Source organism: Meriones unguiculatus, chromosome 16 (genome assembly GCF_030254825.1).
Source record: "Meriones unguiculatus strain TT.TT164.6M chromosome 16, Bangor_MerUng_6.1, whole genome shotgun sequence".
In the NCBI taxonomy this organism is placed as follows: domain Eukaryota; kingdom Metazoa; phylum Chordata; class Mammalia; order Rodentia; family Muridae; genus Meriones; species Meriones unguiculatus.
In genome coordinates, this window is record NC_083363.1 from 53,713,372 (window position 1) to 53,731,146 (window position 17,775).

The following is a 17,775-nucleotide window of genomic DNA, read 5'->3' on the forward strand; positions in this document are numbered from 1 at the left end:
GAAGTTGGAAGCTTTGGCCATATGGTTTTGGATTTAGAGTCTAGAGTGCAAGAAGGGGCTTTTCCTTCTCTGTGACTAAGGAAAGCTGCTAAGGTCAGGCACATGTCGGGGGTGTCCTGTATGGAGGTGTAGGAGAGGCCATTATGTGATGCTGTGGAGGCGAAGCCTGGATTGTCTTGAAGACCTCAAAATGTTGGAGATGCCAGAGCTTTGGGATACCTGCTGAGGAGAGCTGCTACCAGGAAGCGGAGCCAGCCCGAGAGAAAGAAGTGGGCTGCAGGCAACAAAAGGAATTGGAGAGCTGAAGAGCGCTTTGCTATCAGACATGGAGATGCATTGTTTAGAGTGTGCCCAGCTAGTTTTGGTCTTGTTTTGGTCCAGTATTTCCTTATTATGGTTCCTTTCATCCCTTTTGGGACAGTAATGTATATTCTGTGCCATTGTATGTTGGAAGTATGTAATCTGCTTTTCAATTTTGATTGTACAGAGGATTACAGTTAAGAGATTTCATGAGGCTCAGAAGAGTCTTTGAATGCTGGACTTTAAAACAGGGCTCAGACTATTAGACTATGAAGATTTTTGAAGTTGGGCTGAATATATTTCTGTATTATGATATGGCTACAAGCCTGTGGGAACTGTGGGGTGGAATGTGGTGATTTGAATGAAAATAGCTGCCATAGGCTCATACTACCTACTGCTCTTAGGAGCTGTGGCCTTGTTGGAATAGGTGTGACCCTAATGGAAGAAGCATGTCACTGGAGGTTGGCTTTGAGGTTTCAGGTGCTCAAACAAGGCCCAGTGTCACTCCTCCTTCCTTCTTTTGGATCTTGATGTAGAAGTCTCAGCTACTTTTCCAGCACTATGTCTGCCTGCATGTTGCCATGAAGACGATGGACTAAATATTGGAACTATAAGCCAGCCCCCGATTAAATGTTTCTTTTATAAGCATTGCTGTGGTCATGGTGCCTCTTTAAAGCAATAGAAATCCTAACTAAGACAATAGTGGAACACCAGGATGCACCATGAATATTAAACCTGTCCTTGCAAACCCATTTCTCTTGGGGCCATGACTGGATGAAACATTTGTGTTAGCATTTCCTTGACCCACAAGGATTTTTTTTTGGTCAGGAGTAGACTCCAGACAGTCTTGAGGGGCATAAAGAGAGAGTAGCTATGAATTTTGGGAAAATGTGTTTTTTAGTGCTTTTGAGTTTGTGTTTTGTCAGCATTATTATTATTATTATTATTATTATTATTATTATTATTTTAGGAGTCTAGAAGCCTCACATCACAGCTGCTGTGCTTTCACAAAGACTGTAAAACGGGGAATAATCTCATGACAGGTAAAGCTAAACAAAAAGATAAATCAGGTCTTTGAAAAAGTAAGTTTTTTAAATGTAACTATTATTCAAGATTTTGTCTAATTGCTTCATTTGAGGACTAAAATTAAATTCTTGCCTATTTTGAGGCAGAGTGGAGATGATGGTCATCTACCTGCTCACGGGAAACCTGGTGGTGGGGAGGCTGAGAGCAGAGTACAGGGGAGAGATGGTCTGCCTGGTTACAATGATTACGTATGGTGCTGGTGAAACAGCATTAAAGCTCTGGATTGCTTTTGTGTCTTTGTTCCTTCTTACAACCCCACTATGATAGCATAACTGATTAGGACTGACAATTACCAAACAGGTAAGCATCCTAATAAATATGATAGGAAAAACAGTATCTTAGTTTCACCGCCCCCCCCAAAGAAAAAAACAAAAACAAAACCAACAACAATGGCCCATTAACAGTCCCCACCGTGCCTCCACAAGTCTCTGGCAGTCACCAGGCATCTTTCTGTCACTGGATTTGCCCATTGTCTATCACATATTAGAAAACTCTTTTTTTGCTTAATTGATTACTAGCTTTTCAGTTTTTGCTTTTCACTCCAAATTGTTCCTTTACTTTAATTTAAATGACTAGCTTCTAATTTAGGTAGGCTCAGTTCCATGAATTCCTACCGCAAAAGATACACAAAACTTCATCTGTAGATTTTCCTCTTTATTTTTTTTTTCCCTTTAGTATCAGTCCAGGCCAATGATACATAACAGTAAAGAGAGATAAAGAGTGCAAAAAGTAGGAGAAGGAGGAAGAAAAGGAGGGAGAAAAAAGAAGGGATAGAGGGACGAGGAGAATATGATAGTGTTATAGAGGAAGGACTGAAGAAGCAGCCACTGAATGATTCTACAAAGATCAGCACCCCAATTCCACAAACACAAAGGGTTGAAAAGCCAGAACTAGTTACTGCAGGATGCAAAGCATTTCTTAGGCTTTATAGAATAGAACAGGAACCAGTAAGGTGAATTTCAAAGAAACCCTCCATTTCCGCGTTAACCTTAATTTCTCTAACAAAGCATCTGGTTTGGGATAATGCCTTATTAGCCATGAGAAAAGAGAATACAGCAACTTGATCATTTTGGGAGAAACCAAGAACATCTCTGCAAAGCATAAGCGATCAGAAACACCTTTTAAAATAAGAACAAAGGAACAATTTGACAATGAGTTTCTATTAAACAGAGGCAATTCGAGATCAGCCAGGAACAGTAACGTAAAACCAGCAATACTAGCACAGCATGTACTGAGGGAGCCTGCTGCCTGTCCTGATTTTCAAGTTTAGGAAACACTGCTTTGTATTCTTCATGAAAGATTAACTGACATTCTATATATATAAGTTTAACTAAAAAAACAATAATAATGTTCCTTTTACAAACTGGATGAGAAATTCTCTCCTGACAGTAAAAGTTGCACACAAGTAAAGACATATGTAAATGAAAAGATGAATAAACAAAACATGCTTTGTCATATCTCTAGTCTTGACTATTGTGATGGTTCTCTTAAAAGCTTTAGTTTCAGAGTAAGGGATATCTATATGAGAATGTCTATGAGGACCAGTTAACGTAAGGAAGGCAATTACACAGGATTTATAAGGCCCTTGGGAGGTTTTGCCAGTGATGCAGTCAGTCGGGTGAGAAGTTCTTTGACAATCTTCACAGAGACACTGGGAGTCCATTTTCTTTTCTACTGAAGGCAGCCTGGATTTGACCCAGAACTTCCATGAATAAAGTTTGGCACAAGGGGTGCTCAGAGCCTTTCAGGGGCAGTCAAAGGCCTCTAAACCTCTTCCAGTTTTCTTGGAATGTTTGCACTCCAAGTTTTCCCTCTTGAGTAACCATGCATTGAGAACAGGCAGCCGTATCAGCAGCGTGCAGGTGTGTGGTTCTCACTGCCCCACCCATGTACTGCTGGCCAGGGCTCTTCAACACCAGTCCAGCAGAGTCTGCGGCCCCTAGGAGAGGCTTTGCAAGCTGCCCAAATAGGCGCTTAGCATCTCACACGGTAAGCAGACTAGAATGGCTGTGTCAACACTAAATACGTGGCTCTTTGTTACACCTCAGATTTAGTCTGGCTTTGATCAGACTCCTTTAACAACCCCGTCACAGCAGGCTTTGTGTGATGAAGTTGTGGCTCTGCAAGGACTGGAGAAGCCCCATCTGAAGACTTGGAATAAACAAGTGGTGTAATTATGGGTAGCACTATGACATCAAGGTGAACTGTTAATGATTTTGTTGCTTAGTGAAGAATCTCCTTAAGCTTCTGTTTTATGTCTTCGTCACATCTAACAGAACAGAAATTACATAATATTCCTTTATCTGCACTCTGCACTTGATCTAAGTTATGTCAGACCGAAAGGGCTGGCGTTCTACCTACTTGAACTTTGCTACCCACTCACTGCCCTTTCCCCCTTCCTGGGAAAGGCCTCTTTGATTACAACATTTCCCAGATTTCAGCAGCCTCTGCTCTTGGTTTGTTCTGGGGCAGTCTGTTCTGTGCATGACCTGCTGGCATTGAAGCTTGTGTGTGTTAAAATTCTGTTATTTGTTTTAAAGTTAGTTTTATTTATTTGATTTTAACTTAGCATAAAAACAATTGGATATTGAATTCTGTTCTGCTTAAAACAATTCTGACTTTTTATTTTTCTTGGGAGTGTTCAACTACTATTTGCCCAAATGTTAGAAATGTGTTTCTGACCTATCATTTGACTTTCACAAAAACATGTAATACTCACACAATAATAATAATAATAATTATAAAAATAAATAAAAATAGATACACATGGTACAGACACAACCTTTAAAATTGTTTTCCATTTTTAATTACTTTTTGAATTTAAAAATACTTATTTATGAGATTGCAGTATCATTATATCATTTTCCTACCCCCATTTTTCCCTCTAGTCCCTTCTATTTTCTAGTTTTCATTAGTTGTTGCTATATATATGAATGTATGTATATGAATGAGTAGATATCTTCTTAAATGTAGCTTACTCAACCTGTGTAATGTTACTTGTATGTATGTTTTTATGGCTGACCATTTGGTATGCGACAAACAACTGGTGTGCTCTTCCCTGGGGAAGACTATTTCTCCCTTACTTCCTGGGCTTTCTCTGGCCACTTTGGCATGTCTATTGTTATTATCCTTGTTTACCTCACATTTGGGCAGTCACGTTGGTGAAACTTTATGGGTGTATTTTCTGATATTACTAGGAGACATAGTTCCAGAGAAAACTCCCTTACTCCTGGCTCTTACAGTCTTTCTGCCTCCTCTTCTGTAATGTTCCCTGAGCATTAGGTTCAGTTGTTTTGTAGATGGGCCTGTTGGGACAGTTCTGCATGACTTATACATTTGCTTATAAAACTTACAAGCATGCTAATATTTAGGAGTCAGAAGATTTTTATTCAAAATCCAGCCTCTATAGAAAATCACACAATGTGACAAAATTTGGCTCAATTGTACATTCTCACATGGCAGCTAGTTCCAGATAATTTACTTCTTCTTTTGATGCTACCTGTGTTTTTCGGTTCAGCCCTTTTCTTTCCTCACCAGCTGGCAAAGCAAGTGTGGAAAACATTTATGCATTTATTGTTTTATTTTTGCCTACTGCTAGTCCCTTCTTTCCTTCCTTTCTCTTTTGTTTTCTTTCTTTCTTTCTGTTTGTTTTTTGGTTTGTTTGTTTTGTTTTGCTTTTATTTTTTTGAGACACAGTTTCTCTGGGTAGGCTTGGCTGTCCTGGGACTCGCTATGTAAACTAGGCTGGTATTGAACTCACAGAGATCCAATTGCCTCTGCCTCCTGAGTGCTGGGGTTAATGGTGCGTGCCACCATGTGCGGTTTCATTTTCTTTACATACAGAAGTGGTTTAGCCTCTGTTTTTAACCGATACGGATCTGGAGAGATGTCTCAGTGGTGAAGAGCACTTGCTGCTCAATCCCCAGCTCCTGCATTGCAGCTCACAACCAACCCTAACGTTAATTTCAGGCATCTGCCATCTTCTGGCCTTCACAGGCACTGCATGCCCATGGTACACACACACACACACACACACACACACACACACACACACACACACACAAGAAAACACTCATATACATAAAATCAAACAAATGAATGAACTTTAAAAATTATATAAGTGAAAGTATCTTTGGGCAATTGAAAATAGTCTTACCTTAGCTAATCAAAATGCAGAATTGTTTTTTGTTCTCAGAGGCCAGAAGTGGGCATCAGATCTGTTGGGACTGGAATTTTAGGCAGGTGTTAGCTGCCTCATGTGGGTTTTGAGAACCCAGCTTAGGTACCGTGGAAGAGCAGTGTGTGATCTTAATGACCAGACCATCTCTTTGCCCCTTCCTCCTGCACTAATGGGGAGAAAATTTCAAATCTTTAAAAAACAACTCAGAATTACACACACTTTATTGAGGACAGAAGAGACTTCTCTTTAAAAAAAAAAAAGTGAGTTAGATGTATCTCTACAGTTTAGTCCTTTGTTGGAACCTGAACCCTCTGAGGAGGCCACAACAGAGTCTGTTGAATCATGAAGGTGGCTTTGCTTGCCTCACCTCAGCACCAGGAGGTGAAGCCTGTCAAACACCACGCAATCACAGTCCATTTTGTGTTGAGGAGTCTTGGGGTCCAGTAACATTTTCCTCACCCCATGTCTCACTGCTGCTTTCAAACAAACTCTCAACTAATATAAACCCAAGTCCTTATCAGTCAAGTGAAGGTTGAAGGGGTTGGGGTTGGGACAGCAGTCCCTTGGATAGAGAACTAAAACAAGGCTTATTCATGGAAAACTACAATTGACATGTGTGTACTATCAAAAGCTGCAGAAGCTTCCAAATGCAAGGGCCTGAGTCAGAAAGGTTGCTGAGACAAGGAAGAAGTCTGAAGATTGGGAAGTTCTCAGCTGAGTTAGAGCTTGAGACAGAGAGACGGAGTACAATCCTGTATACAATTGGAGTGCTGGTTGTGGCGAGGGCTCTCTTCCCAGTGTGTATAAAGCCATTTCCTTTCTTTGTCTTCTCATGCCAGAGAAAGAATATATTTTTGCTGTTACTCTCCCGTATAAGGGCACTGATCTCACCATGAAGGCTTCTGCTCTCACGGATTCAGCTAAGCCTAATTACCTCCCTTAGGTCTCATTTCTAAGCATCACCACAATAGGGATTAGAGCTTCAGCATGGGAATCTGATGAATTCAGTTGATAACAGGTAGTAGGGTGAATGTAATGTTTTTATTCTGCTAAGCTGTTTGATGGATACTCAAGTGGCTACTGGGTCATCTGTGGTGAGTGCTTTCCCAGCATCTCCGAGGCATGTTCTCTGTTGTTCATATTGTTCACTGGATATGACCACAGTGTGAATGTATTTCACAGTAATACTGATCCTCTTCCAAGAAACAAACAAGCTGTTTAAGGGTTACAATTTATGGCTCATCAGAGTGAGGGGATAGATGTGGATAAACACGTTCAGTAAACTGGAGAAATTCATGCTTTTAGAAATTTACCCATTTTTTTTTCAGGTTAAAATAAAACATGAACATCAGTACAAAGTCCCAATTTATTTCTAATATCAGAGATCAGAGCTCTACTCTTGCCTGATGCGTCTAAAACAAAAAGGGGGAACTGTAGAGAGCTGCGGAATGCTATGCCTTAAAGATGGAGCTGGTTTCCGCCTTCCACCTTCCCGATGGTGAGTGCTCTCTGTCACGAACAATTCCACATTTGGCTAAGGCTGAGGATCTGGCTTGCTTCCATGTATGTGGACCTATCTGCATTGCCCACGTGGCACGCTGGGGCTGGCTACCCAGAGGCTATTTAAGCTGTGGGCTGGCTTTCCCCAGGGTCCGAGGATTGTTCAAGGTTCCTGAATAAACTGCATTGAAAAAAAAAAAAAACCAAAGTGAATAAATTGTAAAAATAAATAATAAATTAATTAACATTTTTTAAAAAGAAAAAAAAAACATGTTTACTGTTCATTTCTCAGAGTCACTGAGTCTTGGCTGGGGATAGGTTGCAATGGTAGAGCCCTTGCCTACCGCCCATGAGGACAAGACTTGCAACAAAGAATCCTATTTTCAGTAGTTAATTAGGAAAATCACCTCCTGTCTCAAGTCTTGAGTATTGGTAGTCATGTTCCATGAACTTTATTCTGGACATTGTATCTTTACTCTTATTTCCAGCAGTGGTCTAACATTGCTTTCCACACCCTGACCTGGTTCTTAGTAATGATCATTTGAAACTATTCTTCTGATGCCCATCACCAAGCCTTAAAATGTAATCAATGCTGAGAAATGGCAGCCTTTCTTTCCTACAGAGCACATCTGGACTTCTGAAGGCAGCAGCCAAGGTTGTCCCAGCTCTAGCATCTATGACCAGCTCAGGAACTTTCTTTCTAGACTCATCTTTACATTAACAGTACTCCATAAAAAAAATAAAATAAAATAAAAGACTGATTTGACATTTCAAATAATGAGTCCACTTGAGAATATGTTTTAGAATATTTTTAATAGTGAAACCTCTGCCACTAACTGTTATACACCGAATTAATATCCCCTCAAGTATACATTTGGAATCACTAACTTCTAATGTGAGTTTATTTGTAGACAGAACCTTTAAAGGGCAATTAAATATAAAAGAGATCACAAGGATAAGGTGCTACTTCAGAGGAGGCCAGAAACGAGGGGAGAAACCAGGCAGATGTGTACAGACAAGGTCATGTGAGGACAGAGGGCAGGTGATCATCTGTCAGCCAAGAGTGGCTTCAGGAGAACCCAACCATAGGGCACCTTGGTCCTGCATTTCCAGCCTTGGGGACTCTGAATCAACACGTTTCTATTGTCTTCATGAACAAGTATGTGATGTTTTATCATTGCGGACCTGTAAACTAACGTGTGGGTTATGTTTTCTTTCTGCTGTGAGCTCAGGAAACAGAGAACCAAATGTGAATTCAACACTAACCCCACACATTTGCAACGTTCCCATAATTCCTGCATTTTGATCTTTCTTTCTCTGTGACTCACTTCATTCTATTTTAATTTTATTAGGTCATTATTTGTTTTTATTGTTTACTGCTTCAGAGCCTTTGTAGAAAAGAAGCAGGACACAGAGAAATAAGTAACGACCTAAAGGAATGTTTTATAGTTGTAGGTTCTCTTATTTCAGGTCCACCTTTCCAGTCTGCTGTAATGGTTCTTTTCATTTCTTAGAGTCTTTAATGTTGAGGTACTGCAGGGCTCAGCCCTCATACATTTATTTATTTTTCTTATGTCAGCTCAATTATTGTTTGATCTCAGCCAGACTCATGGCTTTATATATTAGCTGTGGGGTGAGTGTAAATATACTGAATCTATCTATCTACCTGTCTGTCTGTCTGTCTGTCTATCTATCTCTCATTTGTCAACTGTATATTTTTCCATCCACCCATCCATCCATCATCTGTCAATCATAAGCTTTCTTCTCAATCTCTTTATTCATGATTATCTGGATGTTTAACAGGCATCTCATATTTAGGATATCTGAAAGGTAACCCCAAGTTCAACCTCTTCCTTCTCTTTTCTGATCTTCCCAGTCTTGGTAAACAGAACCTTGGTCTTCTCCAACTCAGTAGACATCAGATTTGTATTTATGGGCACATGGGCCTAAAATGCTGAAGCTGTTTTTGACCTTTTTAATTTCCAATTTTTCAAAAGCTTTTCACTGCCTTTTCCATCATATATCTAAAAGTTGACATTTTTTTTTTGTTTTTGTTTTTAAACATCTTCTTGCCATATCAGTGGAAACCACTCTCACTTATCCCTTGCTTGCTGTCTACCAAGTAAGCCTTCTATTTCTGTGTTTCCTCTTGTAAATCATTCTCCACAGCAGGCAGAACACTCCACAAAAATGCAAGTTTGATCAGGTTACCTCTCTGCCCAACATTTCCCTCCTAATAAAAGGCAGTCCTTATTACAGCTCATGAGAACATTATAGTCCAACTTTCTTTGCTCCTTTGACACCATGGATTCTTCTTTGTATCACCTCCTTCCAGAAGCAATGGCTCATGTTTTCTGTTTCTTCTACTTTCAACACAACATATTATCCTCCAGGATGTCAGCAAGGCTCATTTTTTTAGTCAAGTCTCTGTGATTTTATTAATCAAGATGTCCTTATTAGAGAAATTTACCTTGAGGTGTCTGGCACAACTTCAACAATTGGATCTCTCCCAAAACATAAATATACTTGAGTGTATATTATAACAAAATCTTAAGTTCAACCTGAATTGTTGACATTTTGTTCGTCATTTTTTTTTAGGATGTCAACCATTAACAATAAACTAGGTCATAGTTTGTTGCATTTGCCAAATTTCCTGGTTGTAAATGCTCTTTCCATGGTCAGCCCCAACGTAGTAAAATGTCACTGGAAGAGAAATAAAGAATAGGCGTGCGGTGGCAGAATGCCAGCACGCAGCGTATCCACCACGTAGACGGGAGCTATGTGAGACCACAAGAGCGCAGACGCAGTGCAGCGTGCACAATGTACCGCGACAACTAAATTTTTATTTAATAGTTCACTTCTTCATTTAGTGTGCATAAAGTCCACGCGCCCCAGTAAATGTGTGCATGTTAGAAAATAACTTGCGGGAGTCGTTTCTCTCCTCTTACCGTGTGTGTCTGGGGACTGAACACATGCTGTCAGGCTTGGCAGCAAGCACGTTTGCCCACTGAGCTATCTTACCAGCCCCATTAAGAAGTGTTAAATGTTTGTTACTTTCCGTTGAATAAAAATCGCTAAAGTTTGGATCTGGTACATCTACAAAAGGCTTTTACATTGGCCTTTGCCTTTTGGCCACCATCACGTGAGAAGCCTTCAGCTTTGCCAAAGGTCTAAAGCAAGAGGGTCAACTGACCAAAAATCGAAACCTCTGAAACTATGAGGCAAAACAAACCATGCTTAATTATAATTCAGTCGTTTAGTTATAATAACAGAAAACTGACTAACACAGGCTGTAAGTTTAAATAATTCCTGGGGCAGGAGAATGGGATCAGCTGTTAAGACCTCTTGCTGCTCTTTCGGAGGACCCAAGTTTAATTCTTAGCATTTGCACCAGATGGTTCACTATCACCTCTAACTCCAGGGGATATGACAGTTTCTTTTGGTTTCTATGACATTAAAGATGTGCAATTCCAGCTTCCCCATACATATGTGTGTGTGTGTGTATCCTCCCATATATATGCATATATAAAGATAAAATACATTTTAAAAATTTATTTATTTCTTAATTAATTACAGTTTATTCACTTTGTATCCCAGCTGTAGCCCCCTCTCTCGTCCCCTCCCAACCCCATCCTTCCTCCCTCTTCTTCTTCTATGCCCCTCTCCAGTCCACTGATAGGGGAGGTCCTCCTCCCCTTCCATCTGACTCTAGTCTATCAGCTCTCATCAGGAGTGGCTGCATTGTCCTCCTCTGTGGCCTGGTAAGTCTGCTCCCTCCTTAGGGGTTGGTTATCAAAGAGCCAGCCACTGAGTTCATGTCAGAGACAGCTCCTGTTTTCCTTAAGGAACCCTCTTGAGCACTGAGCTGCCATGGGCTACATCTGTGCAGGGGTTCTAGGTTATCTCCAAGCATGGTCCTTGGTTGGAGTATCAGTCTCAGAAAAGACCCCTGGGCCCAGATTTTTTGGTTCTGTTGTTCTCCTTGTGGAGCTCCTGTCCCCTCCAGGCCTTTCTATCTCTCCCTTCTTTCATAAGATTCCCTGAACACTGGCCAAAATTTGGCTATGAGTCTCAGCCTCTGTTTTGATACCCTGCTTGGTAGAGTCTTTCAGAGGCTCTCTGTGGTAGGCTCCTGTCTTGATGTTCATCATTTGCCTTTCTGAATGAAGATTGAGCATCTTACCTAGGGTCATCCCGTCCTCCTTGATTAGCTTCTTTAGGTATACAGATTTTAGTATGATTATCGTATATTATATGTGTAGTATAAGTGAGTATGTACCATGTGTGCCTTTCTGCTTCTGGGACACCTCACTCAGGATGATCTTTTCTAGGTCCCACCATTTGCCTGCACATTTCATGATTTTCTTGTTTTTAATTGCTGAGTAGTATTCTGTTGTGTAAATGTACCACAATTTTTGAATCCATGCCTCAACTGAGGGACATCTGGGTTGTTTCCATATTCTGGCTATTACAGATAAAGCTGCTGTGAACATGGTTAAAATACATTTTTTAAAAGTTTAACTAATTAAATTTTTAGTGATGACCATGTATAACTTTGGCTACTTCTTTGATCATTCTGCATGAAATAGCATTATATATAGAATTTATCTTACTATATTAACTCCATTAGTATCTAACAGTACATATAGTATGTATAACATAATATCTATCTTTGAAACATTATTTGTAACAATCGCTATATATATATGTTTTAAGGCAAGTTCTAAGCACAGGTGATTTAGTAGCAAACGAAATAACCAAAGGACCTCTCCCTGCTGAGTATACAAATCTACACATAGGTAAATGTAGTGTTTGTAGGTAAATGTAGTGTTTTTCACCGTAACTTAAGCTCAACAAGGTTGGTATTTGTTATTTTGTTTGCTGTCAAACCACTTGGTCTTAGAATGTGGCTTGCACATCATTTAAATGTTTACATATTGAAGAAATGAGTGAGTTTATTAACATTTTGCACAAAGTGGTATGAGCTTGTTTTATGGAGAAGGCAAACACTAGCAATCAGGACAGCATCTCCATGGAAGGTTCGTGCTGTACTGCACCAGCCTCGCTTACCTCATTTCCTTCACTTCTCAGAAAGGAGGAGCAATTTACTCTTGTTCTCATTTTACATACTGGAAACGGAGCACAGGCCTCTCCAATGACACATAGCAGACAAGGAACAAGGCCAGGATTCTTATCCCACCTTGTGGTTCCAGAAATCCCCTTTAAAAAACAACCCAACTTTCAAAAAGTATTGAAAAATTCCAAATGGTGTAAAATTGACACAGGAAATTGAACCCTGGATACCCATTATCTCTCTTGAACAATTATCAACCTCTGACTGATTTGTTTTCAATGATACTTACTTTTCCAGTTAGTTATTTTCTTTTTTCTCTTCTTTCTTTCTTTCTTTCTTTCTTTCTTTCTTTCTTTCTTTCTTTCTTTCATAGCAAATCTAAATCTCTATCTCCAAAGATAAAGATAAAAGGACTTCTTTTAGTTTTGGGTTCATCTGTTATTTTTTGGTTGGCTGGCCAACTATTTGGCATTTCTTAAACAAACTTTCCTCATCTACAAGATGGGTTGTAGAAAGTTTTTGTTAAATGAGACAGTGCACTTAAATACTTTGTTAAAGCCCTCCATAGGGCCTGGATTTTCAATTCCTATGCAAGTACCGACACTCTAACATTGACACAATTAAGGTCTCTATGTCAATGTCAGCTTTGTTTAAGTAAGCAGCTGTTTGCACCAGCAGCATGCTTCATGGATATGTCAGAGGTCTCACAGTCAGCTGTCATGTGGAATGTCTGAGCAGAACGAACAAAGTATTATAACTTAAAAAAAGTAAATTTTAATGGTAAGGAGGAAATGACAGCTGGGCATGGTGGTATACACCGATAATCCCAGTGTCTGGGAGGCGGAGGTAGGAGGTGATTTTCACAAGTCTGAGTCTAACCTGACCTGCATCATAGTCAGTTGGAGTTGGAGGAGAGACGCTGCCTCAGAGCATCATGTATACATGTTCATGAAAATTCTTCATAACTTTGTTGGTCCTTGGGAACAAGAGCAGTCTAACTTTTTTTTTCAAAAAATTTTTTTATTAATTACACTTTATTCACTTTGTATCCCCCTTAACATTCTTTTTAAAAGTTGATTCTAGTTTTTTCTTTCCTTTTTTTTAAAAAAATTTTTAACTTGATAAATACAAGATATGAAGAAAGTGATTTAGGTACCAAACTCCACCTAGATAGCAAAGACAGTATTTTCTTCAAGTTTGACAAATACAAATGAGCTAAGCATTTTGAATGCAGCCTTTACAGATAACTTCCCTCATTGTTTCATAACCGTTCTTACTGTATGTAGTTTATTATAAAGAAATAAAGTCTGTATGCAACAAAACAGTCACAACTGAAACATGATAAAAGAAAAGATCATTCTAGTTTTACAGAGCCTTATAGAAGATGAGAGCTTGAATTAGATGAAGAAGTAAGAGTCCATGACACAAGCTAGTGAGAACCTCCACTGTGATTTTTAGGTATAAAACATTCTTCCAAAGAATGACAGTGGGGCTAGCAGCACATACTTTTATGTCATATGAAATATATGTCAGGCATTCTGACAAATCCTTACAATATCAGCACATTTGATTTTCTCAACAATTACAAAGTTACAGCATGACTGTATGTCTTTGTAGAAGACGGGTGAACGGAAATACTGAGAGACTAAAAGGATTGTCAACATTACCCGTCTAGAAGTGAAAGCTTGTGATTTACACTTGGGTGTCTGGTTTTGGAGGTTGACTTCGGCAACCAGGTGTCTCTGCTACGAGAAAGAAAACAGTCAGTGCAACAGCTGTTCCCCAAACACTCAGATCCCGAAGGAATTCCTTCATAATTTCCACTTTTGGAAAAATATCCATGAAATCGGTGATTCAATTTTCTATATTTTTTTTCCTAAGATGTACCTGGATGTAAATCTATATTTACTAAAGTAAGAAATGTATTTATATGTATTTTATACCAGTCATGATTTCCTTGGACATGTTGAATTATGGTCCAGACTGGAAGAACAGAAATAAATTATTAAGATATGAGAATTTGCAGAGTTAAGTAGCAAGGTGAGAGGCTTAACCAGATCTGGGGCAGGAAATGGGTCAGAGACAGGAAATGTCAGCTCGGGTCTAGACAGGTAAACAGGTAGATGGTCGTTCAGGCAGTCGTGTAGGCCGTGTGAATAGCAGGACGCTGAGTCAAGTCTGGGAGTTCACAATCTAGCCTGCACATATTAGGTATCAGATGATAGGCTGGTGTAGAGCTGTAAAGACACAGTGTTAGGTGTCCATTTTACAGGTTCTTGGCGGGTGTGCCGGATAGTTTTATGTCCACTTGGCAAAAGCCAGGGTCACCTACTTGAAGGAAAGGAATGTCAATTGAGAAAATGGCTCTACTAGATCCTGCTGTAGGGCATTTTCTCAATAAGCGATTAATGGAGAAGGGACCGGCCCATTGTGAGTGGTGCCAGCCCTGGGCTGGTGTCCTGGGTTCTGTGAGAAAGCAGGCTGAGCAAGCCATGGGGGAGCAGTTAGTAAATAACACCCCTCCATGGCCTCTGCATCAGCTCCTGCCTCCAGGTTCCAGCCCTAGTTGAGTTCCTATCCTGACTTCCTTCAGTGGGCCTACAATGTGGAGGTGGAAGCCAAATAAACCCTTTCCTCCCCTACTTGATTTCGGTCATGATGTTTCATCAAAGCAATAGTAACCCTGGCTAAGAGAGTGAGGGAGTTACATCCTTCTCTTGGTTTGGTGTGTAGGATAGGTTCTTGGGCCTGGTTTCCCTGATATGATTTAAATGTGCTCATGTGTCCCCAAATTTTCAATTATCCCCAATAAAATTATAGTGTGTCTCTCTTTATAATCCCAGGAATTAGTCCTTTGTCAGTCTGGATGGGTGGTGCCATAGAGGAATTAAAATTCAGAATGTGGCTGCTCTGGCAAGAGAGCACATCTAAAGACCTAAGTCTGTGTCATCTGGTTGGAATACAGACATGTCTTTAATCCCAGGAGACAGAGGCAAGCAGATCTCTGAGTTGAAGGGCCAGCCTGATAAAGAGAAAGTTTCAGGTAAAGAAGAGTTTAGGTCTAGGCATGGTGGTACATGCCTTTAATGCCAGCACTCAGAGGACAAATGCATGTAGATCTCTAGGTTCTAGTCAGTCTGTTCAGACAGTTCGGTTGAGTCAGTTGAGAGGCAGTTCAGTTCATGGAATACAGAGGCAGTTTTACTGGGAGAGTTTTACAGAGACAGGTTGTAGTGAGAACAAGGCAGACACAGGTGAAGACAGAATGAGCCGGAGAATGAGAAGGGGCCAGAAAATTAGAGCAGGTTGCTATCATTAGTTTGAGGCTAAGCAAAGCTATTCAGTAAGAAACTGAGATAAGCCAGATTGAATCAATCAACTTGGAGAGGGATTTGAGCCTGAACAAACCAGCCAGAGCTCAGAAAGAACTAGAAAGGGTGAGCTTCTTCAGCAGTGATTCTCAGAGGCTGAAAACAACATTCTAGACCTAGATTGGATGGTATGGGGGCTGGAAGCGTCCAGGATCTGTGGTTCCGTGGTGAAGGAGAGAAGTTTGAAGGGAACTTCTTAGACAATGAAGGTTTGAAAACAAAAACCAAACCCAGGCTACGTATGTATCTGTAAATGGTATTAGTTGTGGATTTTTCTAGGAGTTATCTTCTGACACTAGGTTTACACTCTGAGGAAGGTGAGATCCTTGTTCTTAAGTACCTTGCAGTTGTGAAAAATACGGAGATGTAGATTCCCTAAATCAAAGTAAAGGGACAACGTCAGAGCACATGTGGCTAATTTGAAAAGGTCTGGTAAGAGAAAGGGAAGGAGAGAGGGCAGGAAAGAGGGAGAAAAGAAGGGAGGAGAACAAGGGGAGATATATTACAAAGGAAAGAAAGAGAAATACCCAATAGTAGTCAACTGTATACAGGAGGAAAAGATTCACGAACTTATTAATGCTATTTGCATAAATTATATGTGTAGTTTTTTTTTTTTTTCTGCCTCAATAGCTAGAGCTTCTTTGAGCATGTCCTAACCTTCTTGTGCAAGAGAGCTGACCTTAGGGACAGAACTGTTTATTCTAGGATTCAAACAGGTCTGGGCATGTCTCATGAAGCAGGCTTGTGGTCACCAAGATCCTAGTCTCCTGATACTGATGAGGGTAAATTGATGTTTCAGAAGCAGCTTGTTTGGAATAAAAATCACAGTACAGATGTCATATCTCAAGACTGGGGGCTCTGGAGGCTAGATTTTATTAGTCATTCGTGCTTTATTTTTACAATCATGTTTTCAGTAGTCAGGCGTGTGTATTTAGTTCATGCTATGTCCTGCAATGAGTTACTCCATACTGTATAAAAAGCGGGTTTTCAGATGGTGCCTTCCTCAGACAGACTCTATTTTACAAGCAGCTGTTTGGGGCAGAAGGATGACTGGGCCCCTGGATGGGCATGTGAACAACATAATACGTCTGGCATCATCCATGTAACACAAACTATCAGTAGCTTCTTTCTGGGATTATAAAAAGGGCTACTCTCTAAGTTTGTATGGGGCACATAGGTATGTTAAAATCGTAGCAGGGAAATTAGGCGCAAGAACATAGTGGGCAGGCCAGGCTGGGGAAAGGTACAGCTCCCTCACCTACACCTCGTACAAAGATGGATTTTCTAACACGGGGATGGCCCAACCGCACACCAGCTCATCATCTGATAGCTGGTGTGTCATGAAGGCCTGATGGGCAGAGAACTCCCTTAATTGTTTCTGGGACTTCAGCTCATTTTGGTCCCAGCTGTTGATGTGGCCTCCTTGCCTTGCTGTCTGTCTGTTCATCTGTTTGTCCACCTGGACCTGCATCAACCATTTCCTATTCAAATCAGGTTCGGGCATCCCCTCTTTCCAGCCGACTGTGTCTTTGCTCTGAAGCACCTCTCACCCATCCCTGCTTTTTACAGCAGTAGCTTCCCTGTGGGTCTGGGTTTGGTACCTTATCTTAACTCCTCTCAGCCCTGTCTGGAAATCTCTCAAACCCTGGTATATTTATTCTGTACAACAGATGCACATACACAGATAGATTTACTGTGTGTTACATAATAGAGTTAATATTCGAGATTAAGGTTGGACTGGCAGAACCTGTGTTTCTCTTAGCCAGATCACCCGAGTAGGAAGGATTTTCAGCAGATTGCTGCTGTTGAAGCTGCTACACCTTTTGAATTGGTTGTCAGTTAATACATTTGGACACTATGGAAAGGAACAAACATGTTCATCTATATTTCTGGCAAAGCCTATTCATGACAGTACTGTGCATGTATGTATATGTGAATGTTCATATGGACACCAGAGGTATACCCAATGTCCTCCTCAATCATTCTCCACTTTAGTTTTGAGATAGCATCTCTCACTGAACCCCGAGTTTACCGGTTGGCTAGTTGGGTTAGCAAGTGAGCCCCTGGGATGCGACTGTTTCCTTAGTGCAGGCTTCACAGGCACATGCTACTGTGACAGGCTTTTTATGTGGGTTCTGGGGCTCCGAACTAAGGTCCATATGTTTACACAGCAAGTCATTTCCCCACTGAGCACCACCCCCACCCCAGCCCTGGTAGGAATTTTGAAAGTCACATATTTTGTTTGTGAATGAAGTATGACTTTT

At 40.5% G+C, this 17,775-nt stretch overlaps 1 long non-coding RNA gene across 2 annotated transcripts in view; it reads left to right on the forward strand.

Annotated features, from left to right (window-relative positions):
- LOC132648242 (uncharacterized) overlaps nt 1-17,775 on the forward strand; it is a 60,236-nt gene that overhangs the window by 26,867 nt on the left and 15,594 nt on the right. The window contains exon 4 of one of the 2 annotated variants that reach the window (XR_009586613.1): nt 6,895-7,064. The exons of the other annotated variant lie outside the window; for it this stretch is intronic. This is a non-coding gene — a long non-coding RNA (uncharacterized LOC132648242). The remainder of the gene's footprint in view (nt 1-6,894; nt 7,065-17,775) is intronic. 2 annotated transcript variants of the gene reach the window in all.